General features: G+C 51.0%; 1 protein-coding gene across 4 annotated transcripts in view; it reads left to right on the forward strand.

Annotated features, from left to right (window-relative positions):
- The window catches only part of ZNF536 (zinc finger protein 536), a 452519-nt gene continuing 442719 nt past the window's right edge, over nucleotides 7139–16938 (forward strand). For 3 of the 4 annotated variants that reach the window (XM_018062249.1, XM_018062251.1, XM_018062252.1), the window contains exon 1: nucleotides 7662–7920. The gene's annotated coding sequence lies outside the window, so the exon portion shown is untranslated. Of the gene's footprint in view, nucleotides 7165–7661; nucleotides 7921–16938 lie in introns of those variants that run through there. The other variant, XM_018062250.1, reaches the window with a different exon arrangement.

Below are 16938 nucleotides of genomic sequence, written 5' to 3' on the forward strand. Positions count from 1 at the left end.
GTAGGGAGGGCCCTCCCACAAATGTTAACAGCCCTGGGAGGGCCCCATATTGGGACCCTTAGAGCCAGAGATGGGCTAGATAAGCTGCAGTAGACATAACTGTCTCAAATGTTCACTCTGATGAACAGGTTCGTCCTGTTGCTAGTGTGGTCCCATACTTGCCTTCTCATACTCTTAATGTTAGCCCACCAGTTTCTACTCTACCAAATGACCTTCCCATGAACAGGCTGCAAAACACTTGAGGATTCTGGAGCCCTCACGGGATTCTAGAGCACTCAGAAGCACTCAAGAATCTTGGGTGCAAGTGTAGACATAGCCTGTCAGAGACTCTCCAGAGATTCAAGCAGACTCTCTGAGCTAGTCCTCCTGTTTCCTTGGCGACACACCATCTGATTCCACTTTCTTTCCCTCCTGGAGCCTGGTACCATCAGCACATCTTTGACCCTCAGCACATTCCCATCCACTCTCATATCTTCCTCTTATGATTCTCCAAGATCCGTACAACTCAACTCAGCCCTTTGGATCAGGATTTAAAAATGAAGTCTCCAGAGCAATGTAACTTCTCAGGCCTAACCTCTTACCGGCACCCCCTCCACCCGCCCAGATCACTGCCCACCCTGAGCTCTGTGGTCTGTGCCCTTGACAGGTTCAGAGAAGGCTTATGAGGGTTCTGAATACTGGCCAGAGTCAAGGGACTTGCTTTTTGCCTAAATTTGGTCTTTCTCATTTGTTTTCCAGTTGCTTCCTTGCAGGTGGTGATAAGGCTCAGTGTAACCTTGACGGTAACCTTGAGGATCATTTGTGATAACTCTGTATGACCTGTGGGACCAGGTCACATCTCTGAGTCAAACACTAGCTATACATTTTCTGGAAAACTGTATTTTTTCAATATTTGGTCCCGTTTGTTTCTAGTGCCAAAAAAAAGAGTGTACCTCTTCCTAAGGTAAAATCAGGACTAATAATTGGAACTTGGGAAAAGCAGGGGTCAGGTCATGGCTGTGTGCTGCGCTGGTGGACACATTCACAGCATGGATGGGGGGCACTCTGGTCATCGACATCATATCTTATGAAAAGTAGCTCTTGAATCACCACCAGTAGTTTCATTTCATAATTTGATACTTTGTGTAACTTGTAGCCTCAAAGCCGCCCAGGTTTAGAGATTATGGGCTACTTAATGGACTCCCCCCGCTTTTTGAACTGTGGTGTTGGAGAAGACTCTTCAAAGTCCCTTGGACTGCAAGGAGATCCAACCAGTCCATTCTAAAGGAGATGAGCCCTGGGTGTTCTTTGGAAGGAATGATGCTAAAGCTGAAACTCCAATACCTTGGCCACCTCATGCGAAGAGTTGACTCATTGGAAAAGACTGATGCTGGGAGGGATTGGGGGCAGGAGGAGAAGGGGACAACAGAGGATGAGATGGCTAGATGGCATCACTGACTCGATGGACGTGAGTTTGAGTGAACTCTGGGAGTTGGTGATGGACAGGGAGGCCTGGCATGCTGCAATTCATGGGGTCGCAAAGAGTCGGACACGACTGAGCGACTGAACTGAACTGAACTGAATGGACTCCCCCCATGCTAGCAAACACAGCACAGGCCATATTTTGGCCAGAAAGCCCAATAGCTTTATGTCTTTCCCCTCTGAAACCTGAGAATTGATGGTAGCTTTTGTAGATAACTGCAGGGCCCAAAGTTGTTGCTCCAGTATCTACCCAGAAAGTTCCAGCTCCACAGTTTTGCAAAGGAGCAGGAATGCAGAGCTGTAATTGTATCTAACAGGGCTCAGCGAATTTTCCTGGCCTTTGATTAATTTATACAAAGACACCATGAAGATATCCAGGTTGGTCCCGCTTTAAAATATATGCCTGAGGTAGGAAAATTACAATTATAAATAAATTATCATTGTTATTTAAGGACATGACCATTCACTTCATAAAAGACATCTGTTGAGACACCTCAAATGACCAGCTCTTCCAGTGCTGGTTGAATCTCCCAGATTCAATTTACAAAAATTTAATTTACAAACCTCTTTTCTGGAACAGAGCTGTTATGAAGCAAGGCACACCTGTAGTTTTAAGAGAATCCTGGCAGTTTCTCTGAGTGCTCTTTTTTTCTGGGAAGAGGATCAGGAACCCCACTTTTGCTTTTCGCCCCTTGCTCCAGCGTTGTTTCTGAGCACTCTGGTCCCTGGCCCAAGGTTTCGTTGTTTTCACCAGCTGCTAAGTGTATCAGGCTTCATTCTGTGGCAAGTGACAGAAGAGCCAAAGCAAACTGAATTAAGTTAACAAAGGAAATTTATCAGCTCACAAAACAGAAAGGGGCAGAGGTGGAGCTGGCTTCAGGTGCGGCTGGATTTAGGGCTTAAACGTAAGCAGGACCACTTCTCTGTTTCTGCTCCGCTACCTGCTGTGTTGGCACCATTCTCCAGCTTCTCTTGGCGGCCTCCACAAGCTCTCCATCTCTCCTCTTTTGGTGTGGGATTGGAGACCACAATGCTACAACAGTTCAACTTCTCCACTGGCACCTAGTTGTTTTTTTTTTTTTTTAATTCCAAGATTCATTCTGATTGGACCAGCTTAGGTCACATGGCTATTCCTGAACCAATCACAGAGCCCAGAGAGATATGATGCACTGATTGGTTGGGACCTGAGGCAGGTCTTCCACCCAGATGCCCTCAGGGTGGGAAAGGAAGGTAGGTGCTGCTACTGGAAGAAGGTGCTGTTTTGCCGAAATAAATGTTCCTGTGTTGACTTCTTTCCTCTGTGGAGAGGCCAGAAGAGATGTGTGGCCTTTTAGAGGAATCAGTGAGAGAGCAACACTTTGGATCTTTCAAGGGTGCACTTAAAAGGGGATGCTGGAGAAGGTAAAGAGTGGCCTGACTGACCTTTGTTTAGGGTTTCTGTGGCCAGGGATCAATAGTTCAAGGCAGAATAGCTTTGTGGGTCGGATCCTTCCCAACTTCTTCTTGTTCAGGGTTCACCTCTTCCATCTGTAAGGGCCCCGCTCTGAACCCTGCTCTCAGGGAAGTCTTTGAAGGCTCACGATTCCTGAGGTGTCATCACTGAGAAGGCTGCTCCATAGCTCCCACGGAGAGAGACACCCTGGCTTAGTAGCATGAAAACTCTTCAGCCAGGGGAAGGGAATTTCCCTCAAAGTTACTGGGAGGCCCAGGAGACCTCCCCGAGTGAAGGAGAGGACTACTTAGGTGAAGGCCTTCTGAGCCAACTGAAGTTAAGAAGCAGGGACTCTCCATAAGAATCAACTCCCCACTGAACACATGGACGTCTGCAGATCTCTTACCATCTTTCTTCTGCTTGAGAAAGGTGGACCTGAAGGAGACTACCATTTTCTTAGAATGCTGATTCTCTGTGATCATGGGCTTTACAGATGTTGGAGATTATCTTTATACAGTGGGGAAAGTGAGGTGTGGGGTGGAGGGACTTGGCCCCTCTATTCACGAGCATTCTGGTTTATCCTTTCACTCCAGAGCCCAAGCAGCCCTCTTTGAATGCTTTCCCCTGTGGATCAGTCTTTCGGTCACAAGCCACGGCCACCTCAATGGCTAGTTTTTAACCTGTTGATACTATGGGGGAAGCAGAGCGCTATGAGGATCAGAGGAGAGTGAGGGGAAAAGAAGATACGTAAATATGGAAACAAAAACCACTGCTGTTGTCACAGGAAATGCAACTTGAAACTAGTGGCTGGGTAACATTTTATGAATCACTGTAAGGCAATGGCACCCCACTCCAGTACTCTTGGCTGGAAAATCCCATGGACGGAGGAACCTGGTAGGCTGCAGTCCACGGGGTCGCTAAGAGTCAGACACGACTGAGCAACTTCACATTCACTTTTCACTTTCATGCATTGGAGAAGGAAATGGCAACCCATTCCAGTGTTCTTGCCTGGAGAATCCCAGGGACGGGGAGCCTGGTGGGCTGCCGTCTATGGGGTCGCACAGAGTTGGACACGACTGAAGCGACTTAGCAGCAGCAGCAGTCACTTCTGAGAATCTAATGAAAGAAGCCAGAACCTGTCTATTGGCTTGAGAAGTATTACTTCCAAAGGAGGTACTCGGAGAGGCCAGGTGCTTGTTGTGAGGTGCTGATATGGCTCGCATATGGTGTGGCTCCTCCAGACCTTGCTTCTGAGCTGGTCTGAGAGTCAGAAGAGAACTCACCTCACCACCACAATTTCAACCCCAGCCACTATCCACCTAACTCACCAGGCCAGGCTCCTGATGACTTTCCTCAGTTTCAAGAAATCAAAAGGCTGACACCCTCCCTGAAGAAGACACTGCAGGAGTGGCAAGCCCGGGTCAGAGCAGGGGTGGTTGAAGTGTTGTCTCTGCAGAGTGCTGTGAGGAATGGCGAGTGCGGGAGTCCCTGACGCAGGCATTGGGTGAGCCTCTGGGCATCTCTGCTTCAAGTCGAGCCTCAGGATTCCAGCCCTGGCCCTGAGCAGTGAGAAATACTCCAGCGTTTGGAGAGGAGGAGGCGGGGAGTCAGTGACGAAAGGCTTGCCAGGGCAGGACCAGAGCCAGGGAAGAAGGGTAAGGAGGGTGAAAAATCCCCAACAAGATAAAAAGAAGTCCCACAGATTGTGGAAGTGGCCACTAAACACATAGGGTATGGAGAATCGATGAGTGAACTGTGCTTTAGTAGGACGGAGGTAGCCTTCAGGTTCCGGCCTCTGGAGGACTCCAGGCCTCCGTCCATTGCCCAGAGTCCCTCAACCCTCACCTTGACGCGCGCCCGCAGCAAGCGCTGTCTGCCTGAGTCAGCCAGGGCTTGGCCAAGGCAGCCGGCCCGAGTCCTCGAGAAACGCAGAGAGCGCGGGCGCCGACAGGGGGCGCCGGCGAGCACCGGCTCGAACCCTCCGTGGGGCTCAGGAGGTGCGGCGCGGCGGCCTCCGGGTGGTGGGCAATCTCTGCCCTGCCTGCTCTGGCCCGTTGGGCTGCAAACCTCGGTGGCTTCCCTGCGCACCAGTTGAGATCCAATAGGCCGCCTGGAGCGCAGTGCTCCAGAAATGCACGGATTCTAAGGGCCGCGGGCACCTCTGGCTTCCTGGTCTGGAAGGGGCACCCCGGATCTGGCGGCCACGATCGGGACCTCACCGAGCTGGGCACCCCCGGAGAGCCCCAGAACGGTGCCAGGATGCACGGCCTGACTCCCTGCTTCCCATGGCTCAGGCGGGGCTGGCGGCTCGAGGGTTAAAAGGCGACTGCCACCCCCATTCTCTTGGGGGGAGAAAGTGCCTTTTCTCCAAGTCCATATGGCCACTTCCTTTCGACCTGCTCGGCCCTGCTCGCCTCTTTGTCCGAGCTGTCACTTATAAAGAATCACTTGACTTACAATAACAGGTTCAAAAGACGACAGAGTATAATCAGTTGATCCAAGAAGAATTGAAATAAAGAACACCCCACTGCTCCAGCTATCATTCCCATAGAGATAGTGATATCATTGATGTGATTGCGATGCTAATTTCTATACAAGAGGGAAAAAAAACCCTTGTATTTTGGAATTTGTTCAAAGAGAATTTCAGACACATCAGATTGGAAAATGCAGATTGAATTCCTAAACTTTTTTGGGGTAGGCAGGGGATTTTATAAAAGACCACCACTGCAGAGATATGAGAGATAAGTGGACTTCAAGAATCTCATAGGACTAGCTTGTTTGGGGGAACTCCGATTCTCCTGGTCCCCAAAGTCCTGGAGAGAGAGAGTGAGAGAGAGGAGGATGTGCTGGGTTCTCAAGGCAGAGTCCAAGGGCGGTGCAGCACAGACCAGGCTGGGTGCCCACCCACAGAGCCCCTGTCTGGGGGGATCACCCGCAGTGAGGTGCAATGGCCAGGTGCCCTGGGAGGCTGGGTCTCTGCCTGTTACCTGAGATCCTAGTTCTTGCCCATTGCCAGGTTGGTCTTCCAGTGTGGAGTTTTCTTCATCTCACCCCACTGTTGGACAGGTTATTTGCAGCTAAGTGGTCCCTCCTCTAGGAAGGGGTTGCGGATGGGGAGGCTGTGTCGTGCTTTTTCTGTATTTTTGCTTTTTATGTATTGTGGTGCCCTGGTTTAAACCCTCCAGTCAACTAAGGGAAACTCAGTCTGGGCAGGCTGGAACAAGTCTTACCTGAATCAATGTTTTAAGTGTCCCTGTGGCTTGACGTTTTGAATAATCAATCAGTCTCCATCATTTCTTAATCATGCACAACACAGGCCTCTCTCCAGTCTCTCTCTCCTCCCCCGCCTCCTTCTCTCTCTCTTTTCCCCTCTCTCTCCCTCCCTTTCTCCTTCTTTGTCAACTCTTTTGGATCCTGTGTTTCTGCTATTAACATGCCCCCATGTCACATGCGAGCCTTTTCTTTAAAACAAGCTCCTCATTGGTGTATCTGGATACTTCTTTTATTATTATTACTGAATCTTTTTTTTCCCCATAATGACACCAGGATCATTATATAATCCCATAACAAAGAGGCTTTTGAGGCACCAGCTTTTGTCAACTCTAGGACAGAGAATCCATAATTGCATTATTCAGCTTTTTCCCCCCTTCTTCCCCCTCTTCCTTGCTTCACAGAAACCCAACCTCAAGCATCACTCACATCTCTACCTTGTTACCTCGCCTTATACTATTTACCAAAGCGTTTGCCTTGAGGACCAGTATTTGCAAAGTTGCCTTAAAAAAGTTATTTTGTTTGATAATTAAGTCCTGGAGCCCACCGCGTGATGATTATTCTGGACCCATAAGGCAGAGAACCTGCGTGACGTTTTTCTCGAAGTTTAATTACCGTATGCTAATTTCCTTGCCTACTACGTGATTAATTAAAATCATATTTTCATAATCATTTGGCACTAGTATTGTTTTAGAATTATCATGATCTCCTAAATAGTGTCTGTAAATAAAGTCGCCTCTAATGGCAGGCGCGGGAGGCGAGGCTGACGACCTCTCCGTGTTTGTATCGCGGCGATTGGCAACATAACTGCCTTATTTACATTAAATACGCCACAAGGTTACAGCGCGGATCAACGTCATTTGATCGCTGATGACTCCCTTAAACGCCCGGGCTGTGACTGATTCTCCGCGTCCCGCTGTCCACCGAGATTCACCCGGGAGTTTTTTTTTTTTTTTTTTTCCCCCAGAAAAGAAACAGACTTTAAATAGTTTCAGGAGCAGGTAAGAATTACGCTTTTTCCTCTCCCCTTTTCCGTCTCTCTCTTCTCACCCTCCGTGGCAATCTCTCTCTCCCTCTCGGCTGGATAAAAAATTCTTTAGTCAAAGGCAGGAATGCAAAGTAGTGACAAGCGAAGGGGCTGATATATGTCTCAGTAACGAGTCTGACAATCAGAATGTAGCTCTTGGAGAATAGATAGATTTTAATAAGTGTGTTTACATGAGCTCAAGGTCAGAAGCAAGCTGCGCTGTGTTAAATGGTTTCTTAGTTGCTAGACAGAGAGAAAAAATGGACGATCACACACCATTCTTTGTAGATTATTATATCAAGGGTTCAGTCTCTGGCTCATCAAAGCTAAATGCCGCAAGACCTATCTAGTTGCTGTGAATTATGCCAGGGCGACAATGGAGAGCGTTTTTAATGGTACAATGCATTTCACCTACCAGATAGGGGGAGGCCGAGCCGGGGATGGGGATGTCTGCTGGGGCTGGGTGATGAGTATCAATGAACGGGGCGATTCTGAAAAGAGGCAGACGAAAATCGAGCCCGCCCTGCCCCGGCTGGGCTGGGAACAGTTCGCAGGGCTCTGCCGAGTGGGCGAGCGAGGCGCGCGAGCAGGGCGCCCGTCCCCCCTCAGCCCCGGAAAATGATCAAGTCAATCATGTGGACATGTTTCATTATTCATTGAACACAATCTTTTACAACGCTCCGTTTACGTGCCCGAGTTTGCTCCCGACGCCCGCGTTTCAGTGTTTAAGGTAAGGAAAACAAAGGTGGGGGGGTCTCGGGGCGCGGCGCGGTGGGGGTGGGGGCCCGGGGAGGCGCGGCGGGGGGGTGGCCCCGGCGTCCGGGCGGAGGCAAAGTGAGTTCGGACTCTTGGCGCGGCCCCCCCGTCCCCTCCCCCTCCCCATCTCCGCGAGGCCTGCCGCCGGGTTCCTTCTCGCCCCACCGCGATTAAAAAATATGGTCTAATTAAATATCCGTGGCTGTGACGTTGGCGAGAGAAGCTGTCAGCGGGGGGGGGAAAAGAGGAAGAAACCGAGAAAGCGGCGGCGGCCGGGCATCGAAGGGCGCTAGAGAACTTCGGCGGCGAGCGGGACCCGCGCCTGGGCCGCCGCCTCCCCCGCCGCGGTCCCGGGACCGTTACTTTGAAAAGGAGGCGCCGGGCCTCGCGCCGGGCGCGCCAGCGGGACCCCGCGCCCCGCTCCGGGCCCAGCCCGCGCCCCCCAGCCGCGCGCGGCCCGCCAGCCGCTCTCGGCCCCGGGAAACTTTCAAAAGGGTCTGGGGGGTGGGGGGGGAGTCTGTGGAGACTGGGAGCCCGGGGCCGCGGAAACTTCTGCTCAAGTGACTTTCCCCATTTTCTCCTTTGCCTGAGAATCGTGCGCCCCTCGCTCCCTTTCTTCCTTCGCGGCTCGCTGCGGGATTCCGGCCCCGCCGCCGGGGGGTAGAAAGGGTAATTTGTAATTTTTTTTTTTAATCAAAGTTAGCCGATGCTTACAGTGTGTCAAACTCGCGGGCGCCAAGGGCCGCGGAGACCTGCCATTTTGTGTTTTCATTGGCCTCCTGTACCCGGGGAGTCGGGCGAGGCCAAGGCCGGGGGCTCGGTAGGGCCGGGGTGGCAGGGTCCGAACTCGCGACCCCAGGAAAGGCCGTGGCGCCTTCCAGCGCAGGTAGTGACGGCAGCACCTGCCCCAGCCTATCCCAGGCCCGGGGGGCCAATCCTGGGGCCAAAGATGAAAATAAAGAAATAAATAAGTAACAGGTTATGGAGGGATCTGAACCGGCCAGCCTGGGGCTGGAGAAATGAGGCCAATCAGAGTGAGGGAGTACGGGCGTGGGGGCTTAGGAAGGCGTGGAGACGGAGGGTTGGGGGCGTCTGGGAAGAGCGCAATTTGGGGGAACGGAATCCCCAGGCCAGATGTATGACTGGGAGGAAAATGATCTTTGCTGATAAACCTTTCTGTTTGCTTCAAGACATTTTTTGAAGATGAAGAATTGAGGAAAACAGTCGTAGGCGGGACCAGGATGTATTTTAAGCAAAAAAAAAAAAAAAAGGGGGGGGGGAGCTTTTCTTTGATGATGAGTAGGAAAGTGTCCAGATCTCGACGCGCCCATCTGTTGCAGTTTTGCAAATAATTTAAAATATAGATATCTGTATATAGATGGATGTGTGTGAAGTGGAAGGTGGAAACGCAGGCGCTGGGAAGTTAGGAAAAAGAAAGAAAAGGGGATTCGGGGGCAGAGATTTGTCCTCAGCCCACTCTTCTGAGAAAACTCCTGCAGGGCTTTCTTTGGGGACAGGTGGAAAGTTGTCTCCCCTCCTTTTCCCACTTCTATATTGTGAACGTTCCTATGTCCGCCTCTCGGCGAACGTGCACACAACCCCCGAGTTAGGTGGAAGGTCGGACGATCGATTGGGGGTGGGCTGGGGACCGCGCAGGCCTGAGCAGAGAGCGGGGGCGAGGAGGGGCAGGGCGGGGTCCCAGCCCCGCGCGCCGGTCGCAGCCACGGCTGGGTTTTGTTTGCCGGATATTGTTATGTCTAACGAGTGCCTCACAGGAGACGTGATTTGTCAGCCGCCTTCGTTTTCACTTTACCAGAAAATACGGCGGCTGCGCGGCGTCCTGGCCTGCGGGTCGGGGAGCCCGCGGGCGCTGGTGGGCGCGCAAGAGTGCGTGCGGGTGGGAGCGAGCGGCCGGCCGGTCGCTGGTAGGGGCAGTGGGCCGGGCGGGGTGAGTGCGCGCGCGGTGCCGGCCTCGGCTGCTCCTGCGCCTTCTCCCGGCAGCCGCCGCCGCTGTGCAGTTTAGCAGAAAACCGACAGGGGCCGCGTTTGCTGAGCGCATCCGGCCGCCGGGCAGCCCGAGCGGGCCGCGGGGCCCGGCTGGCCGGTGTAGACTCAGGGAGGGGGTTGCGGGGAGGACAGGCGGGGAGGGGCGCGAGAAGCAGGCTGGGCCCGAGCGCTCTCCACCGCCAGTGTCCGTTGTCCCCGGTGTCCCGGGCGCGTTGGGCAGCCCCTGGAGCCCTGGCCTTGCGCCCCCGCCCCCAACCAGGGCTTAGGTGAACTTGGGGTGGGGTGAGCGTGCGTGCGTGCGTGTGTGTGTGTGTGTGTGTGTGTGTGTGTGTGTGGAGGGGGGGGAGGTTAGACTGGGAACGCACTGTTTTCTTTTCCAGTTTGATATTAGCAACTGGATTTTTACTTTGAGACCGGCTTTGCTCACTGCTGGGGTTGGGAGGGGGCGATCTTTTCCCATCACTCACATCTTTGTTCATTGTTCACTGAGTGGAAGGCAGGCGACTTAAAGAGACGAAAGAGGAAAAAGAGGGGGAGCAAGAAGAGGGAAGGAAGAGAGGCTCGGGGAGAGCGTCCCCGCCCCCGCCCGGGTCGGGTTGGACGGTGAAACAGTAAACCCGCGCACGGAGGGTCGCCGAGAAAGTGGACATTACCGCTTTAATTAACTTCGAGATGCTCCGGCGGCGGGACCTGGCGTAGCCGTGACGCGCCCCCATAAATCTGCCCGGCCCGGGGCTGCTCCGAGAACTCGTACAGTAGCGGCGTCAGACTCGACGCGCGCCTCCCAGTCCGGAGCCTATTTGCATAATTGGATCTTTTTTTTTTTTCCTTTTTTTCCTTTCCCCTCATTCTCCCTCCCTGAAACTTGTTTGAAAACCCGAGTGAAAACTGCGACGACCTGCACGCTCAAAAGCAAGTGCCAAGTAAGTGCCCTGCCGTGGCCTCGGTGCGCCCCGAGGTTAGCGCGCAAAGCAGGCGAGCGAGGTGCCCCGGTGCCGTGCGCCGCCGGCGGGCCTCGGCGGAGGGCTGCTCGCTGGTGGGAGGACTGCAGCCGCCGACTCCGGCGCTCCCGGCTAGCAGCTTGCACAACTTTTCCCCCCTCTGTCTCCCGAGTTTTCGGGTCAGGTGAGGTGTTTGGGCCAGGCGTGTACCTGTAGCGAGAATCGGGAGGCGATCATTGGGACGCGGTGGAGTTGGACATCTCGGGTCCGGGCGGGTAGTCGGTCCCCGCCGCGGTGGAGCGTAGAGCTGCGAGCCAGAGCTAGCCGGGCCGGCTGCTAGTCGCGCCGCGCCGCGTCTGCAGCTCGTCGCCAAATGCCTCCCCCATTATTCTAAGGTTTGTGTCTCTGGCTCTGTGTGTGTGTGTGTGTGTGTGTGTGTGTGTGTGTGTGTGTGATCGGCTGTGCTTTAAAAAGAGGAAAGCAAGCACAACAAGAGCAAGAAGGGTTTCTCCCTTAGCTCCTTCCCTCCCCCCGACTCCAATTTCTCTAGCATCATTTATTTCTAGTGCTCGAAGGAGAGTGTGCAGGGCTTCTTTACTAAAGACAGAGTCACCGACAGACTGACAATTCTGTTGGAAATGCCATAAATTCTATAGCCAAAATGTAGCTACATTCATAAAATAGCAGCCGTTGACCTGTCCAGATAAGTGATTTTATAATATCTCAAATTTTGTTAAAAACACAATAGTGTATTATTTATTTACAGTGTTCAGAACCTGGGGAAAAGTAGATTTTCTTGGGAGAAAACTGTGACCCTAGTTTCTGTTTGGTAGGGAATTTGCTGGCAGCTCGGCCCACCAGCCTGACGGGAAGGGGCAGGCGACTCAGCTTTGGCCTGGGGAGACGCAGGGGCACAGCGGGCAACCCTCCGGCCTCTGCTTGGGGAGAGCCTAAGGCTTCTGGCTGAAGGCTGCTTTAGTTATGATGTCATTCTGATAGCGGAGTGCAAATGTCTCCTGATTCCACCATTAACCGCCTGGCTGATTTGCTTGGTAATGATAGCACTGCCGTCCAGCGCTTTGACAAATGCAGGCCCGCAGAGCCCTAGGAATTAACTTTTCCCCCCACCGAGGAAGAAGTGAGCTGCCAGAAGTCTCACTACTGGGACCCTGACTTGAACTTTGTAGTGCTTGAATCCAGACACTAACAAGGATGACAGGCCCTTAGATTGAGGGACCCCTGTTTTCCTAAAGTTTGGGAAACTTTTAGAAGGCTTCAATCTACAGAATACCCTTAAGCTGGTAACACTTGATTTGGGTTGTGACCAGGCAGAGACATTTTTTTGATCACGGATGCCTAGGACCCCAGGTCTCTCTGGGGCCATTGCATAGAAGAGGAGATTGTGACATCTGCTTCCTACCTTCAGTCCCTTAACTGTGACTTTATGTTAATATCACTGCAAGTAAACCAGATTTAGTGTGGATTTTTAAATAGTGTACAATGATTTAAGATTTCTTTTGATTTACTGTTCAAATGAAATTTGCATAAATGTGATGAAAATGAACTTAACATCTGGGCATATGAAAAAAGGTTAGTACCTCATATGTCATCTGCAGAGAAAGTCTCTAAAATGCTTTCACCCTAAACTGGGTTCGGGGAAACAGTTCCTGGAGACATAAATGGTAATTATGGAAAACCTGGAGAAAGTGCTTTCAATAAATTTGCATTCTCTTGGACCACTGCTCTGAAAACCCATCTTGTTCTGTGCCTGGAGTGCTTAACTTCTGAGCAAGCTTGAGATCTCACAACTCAGCAAGTTAACTGCTGGCTGGGGCTGTCTTCACGGAAGACATAGGGCAGAATAAGAAGAGACAGTCACGCTGCTCTGGTCCAAGCCGGAGGCCAGTAACCCCCATTATGAGAGAGGACAGGGAGGTGGCCAGGATGTGCAGCCCTACTAACCACAGCTGCCCATTGGGTACTGAAGGCAGTGCTGAGATGTAGAATCATTCACTGCCTGCTGAGCTCCAAAAAGCTGACAGATTAGGTTGTCTACTCTGCCTTAGGTAACCAAAGAAATTTCCACCAGATCAGACCTATAAAATCCAAGAGCCTGTTCAGATGAACTCTGAACTTCACCTTTCTGAGCAAGAGACACTTATCTCTGGCATAAGGGAATCTGAGTAAAACAGCCTTTCCCAAATGTGGTTGCCTTTTGCTCAGAAGTTGGCTGTGAATGGCACAGGTGTTTTTAAAGTGCCTTGAATGGAAGGGGGAAAAAAAGACAGCAATGATGCTCATGAGAATATAGATGAACTTATTTTTTTTAAAGAAGAGGATCATAAAAGAAGAAAGCAAATAGATTTATTTTTCCAGTTTGAATGAGGACAATTATAGCTTTTTAACGTCTTTGGATTTAGTGTTTTTAATAAGCCTTTTAAGTAAGCTGAAATATCAGCTTGCATTTTGTTCTCAGCATTATTTAAAGTGAGACTTGACGCAAGTTTAAAAACAAGTGAGCTTTTTGTAGGTCAGCTTTTGTCCATGCTGAGGTTGGGAGTCCCCTACAAACCTCTGCCAGGACCCTGAGCAGATGAGAGTGCTCAGCCCTGCTTCACCCTGTCTCTAGGTGAGATAGATTTGGGCTGGAAGGCTGCCGGCGGTCAGGTGACCTGATGCTATCTCCCAGACTGTGAAGGTTGGAGTTTGGAGTCTAAAAGCAAGATGCAAGTTCACTGACATGGGAGAGACTCACATCTGCTAGTAGGGGCTTGTGAACTGAGTAGCTCAGTGGAACCATGCCTGTCGTACACACTGGCCGCCCCCTCTAGGACATGCCATTGCAGGACAGCAGGACACTGGAGGGAAAGATGTCCCAGACAAGGTGGGGGTGGAGGGTCTGACTGGCGTGGCTCATTGTGTATTTCACCTGGTCTTGTGGTACCTGTTTGGGAGTTGTTGAGAGAGAGGCCTTTTGTTAAGGAGAGGGTTGCTTGCTCAGGTCTGGGCTGTCTGGGCCACCCTTGGTGGCATTGAATGCCATAAAGGGTAAGAGCCAAGCTAAGTTAGAGAGTCCTATGTGCAATCAAACCGAGCTAAGCCAGGGAGTTGGCCCACCAGGATCTCAGTTGTGGTGATGCTGGTGTGTGTGTGTGTGTGTGTGCACGCGTGCTGGAGAGGGTGTTCGTGCTAGAAACACCTGTTATGAGATGATTTCCTATGTATTCACAGTGTATTACCCAGGGTAGATGAGTGAGTTTATCAGTGTCTGTGCACAGTGGAAGCATCGGGGCTAAAAGAGCTGAAGGAAGCACAAAGTGGAGGGGGACATGTATGATCAGAAGACGGACCCTAAAGAATGCTGGCCCCCTTTCCTACATCATTGTGCAGAGAGCAGGGCTGGTTTTCGTGGGCTCTCTTGGCTGCTAGAGAATGTTACCCGTGCAACTTTCACTTTAAAAAACCATCGTAGACCTTTGGTTTCTCTTATCTTGGAGTTTTTGCTGCTACAGAGGGCATTGCTGCTGCTGCTGCTGAGTCGCTTTAGTCGTGTCCGACTCTTAGCGACCCCATGGACTGTAGCCCCCCAGGCTCCTCCGTCCATGGGATTTTCCAGGCAAGAGTACTGGAGTGGGGTGCCATTGCCTTCTCTGACAGAGGGCATTGAGCGCTTGACTTTTCACAGCCTCTGAGCATGCTAGAGGTCAGGTTTATCTGCCATAAGAGACCAGATCCAGGTGAGGCCTTTGGTGGGACTTGCCCGGCCGGCCTGAACATTGTTTCTCTAGACCAGGGTTTCTCAAGTGTGACACTAAGGATGTTGCCCACTTGTAGAGTCTGTCCTGTGTTTTATAGGATGTTGAGCAGCATTCCTGATCTACCCACTAGACGCCAGTAGCTCTCCCCAGTTGTGACAATCAAGCATGTCTCCAGACATCTGCATACATTCCCCTGGGGGAAAATCAGGTTCACTTCCCACAAGCTTTTATGTGCCAGGCCCCATCCTGGGTGTCTCAAGGTGCACAGGGAAGTCGACCCTCAAGGAGTGCACAGCCTGGTGGGGAGACACATGTGTCCCAGTGCCCTGGGATACCAGGGCCTGTACCACGCAGGGGCAGAACGGGGGGGGGGGAGGGGTCTGAGAAGAAGGGGAATGTCAGTCCACAGTAGAGGAATACCGGGGTGGAGGGTATCTGGGGCTCGACTCTGTTTTTATGTCAGTTACACCCCGAAAATGGCCCTGCCAGTGAGAGCTGTGTTTCTGGGCTCCCTGACTGTGACAGGCAAACCAAGAAGTATAAGGTGACAGTTCTCAGACTCTGATTTGAGGCTGGGCATCCTGCTGGCAGGGTGATGACAGTGGCTTATTTCTGTGCTTTCGCTACATGGCAGTCATGGGTTCTAAGCGCTCACCTTGTCTAATCCTTACAGCCTCTCTATGAGCAGGTGCTCTATTTGTCCCAAATTTCAGGAGGGGAACCTCAGACACTGAGAGAGGGGAGTGGAGGATCCAGGATTAGAACCCATCCAACCTGCCTCTGGAGTTGTCACACCCAACCCCACTCCTGCCCAGAGCACCTCCCTCGACCCACAGCCAGCTGCCCTTTCTGAGGGCACATTCACCACAGAACCCCTGGAATTCCATCATTGACCCAACAAGCCCATCTGCACAGAGCCAGCAGCCCCTTCTAAGGGACACAGATCTCCAAGTGGGGCCTCTGGGTGGTAGTGGCAGGAAGGTTATGCAGATACATTAAGAGATGCAAGAAGGAAAATTAGTTTGTAGGGTCCCCCTCCTCTACCTACCTATTCTTACTCGGTAGCTTTACAATGAGAAAATTAAGTGCCATTTTGACACAGGAAAAATGATCACCGTAGGCTTGAGCTGACATTAACCTGAAAGTTTTCTATCAAGGCTTTGATCACCTGAACTGTGTTTAGCTTTGATTACTGAGGTGGGCTTGTCTCTTGTGCTCTGCCCTACCCTGTTCTCTCTGTCTCTGCTAGTCCTTCAGCTCAGCCCCTTCACTATCTTTTAGCCTTTGTTGGTTGTTATCAAACACACATTCACCTGTACACATAGGCAGGATGAAGTAACCCTATTTAGGTTGTGAAAGTTAATCCACAGAGCCTCTAAAGTTGAGATTAATCACAGAAATGCTCGTTCGGCCTTAATTACAATGACGTTCTCACTTGCATGTCTGAGGTTTCAAAATAATTCCTATAGATTTGGATGAGATTTTGGTTCGTGGAAGGGCTAGATTGTAGGGCTCTCAGGGAACATTTATGCCTGTAGTTTCTAGGCACCTGAGGAGGCAGGGTCTGGGGCCTCTCTGTAGGTGTGCAGAGGTGGCCAGAACATAGCCACCAGCAGTGGCTGCTCTTGGGTGCCTGCCTTACGCCAGATCCTGCACTCTGCACCTTGGATATGTAGTCTTATGGAGACCTTTTGACAATAGAGTGAAGGGCATCCCTTGGCTCGATTTCACCAGTGGGCAGACTGAGAGGTGTGGCCACTTGTTGCAGCTACAAGCCAGGGTTCAAAGCCAGCCTCATTAGCTCTGGGTCTCACACTGCTGACCTTGTCTGCACCCCTGCCTCCCTGTACTCAGTCCTCAGTACTCAGGACTGTGAGTGCAATCATCCTTCCCTGTCATAGTAACTCGCCTTTCTCTTGGAAGTTAAAAATGTAAACCAGAACTTGCTACTTGGAGAACATATGCATTGTTGTAAATTTGTTTTCAAGAGGGAGAAAATATTTGGAAACTGTATCAGCTAAACTGTATCAACTATAGAGAAGCAAACAGATCACAGACCACATAGATATTATATATGGAATTTAATTTCTTGAATAGCTTGATTATTTAATTTTATCTTTCAAAATATCTGGAAACACATTTCTTATTGGCTAAAGAAGAAAGTGGCACAAAATTTTTCTTGTTCTTTAAAATTTTTTAAATTCTTTATTAAAATCTATTAAAGTCAAGTCAAGCAAAGCCTTCCAAATTATTACAGAAAGGCTGTCATTTCTATGAAGCCTATTG

The sequence above is a fragment of the Capra hircus genome, chromosome 18 (genome assembly GCF_001704415.2).
Source record: "Capra hircus breed San Clemente chromosome 18, ASM170441v1, whole genome shotgun sequence".
Classification (NCBI taxonomy): Eukaryota; Metazoa; Chordata; class Mammalia; order Artiodactyla; family Bovidae; genus Capra; species Capra hircus.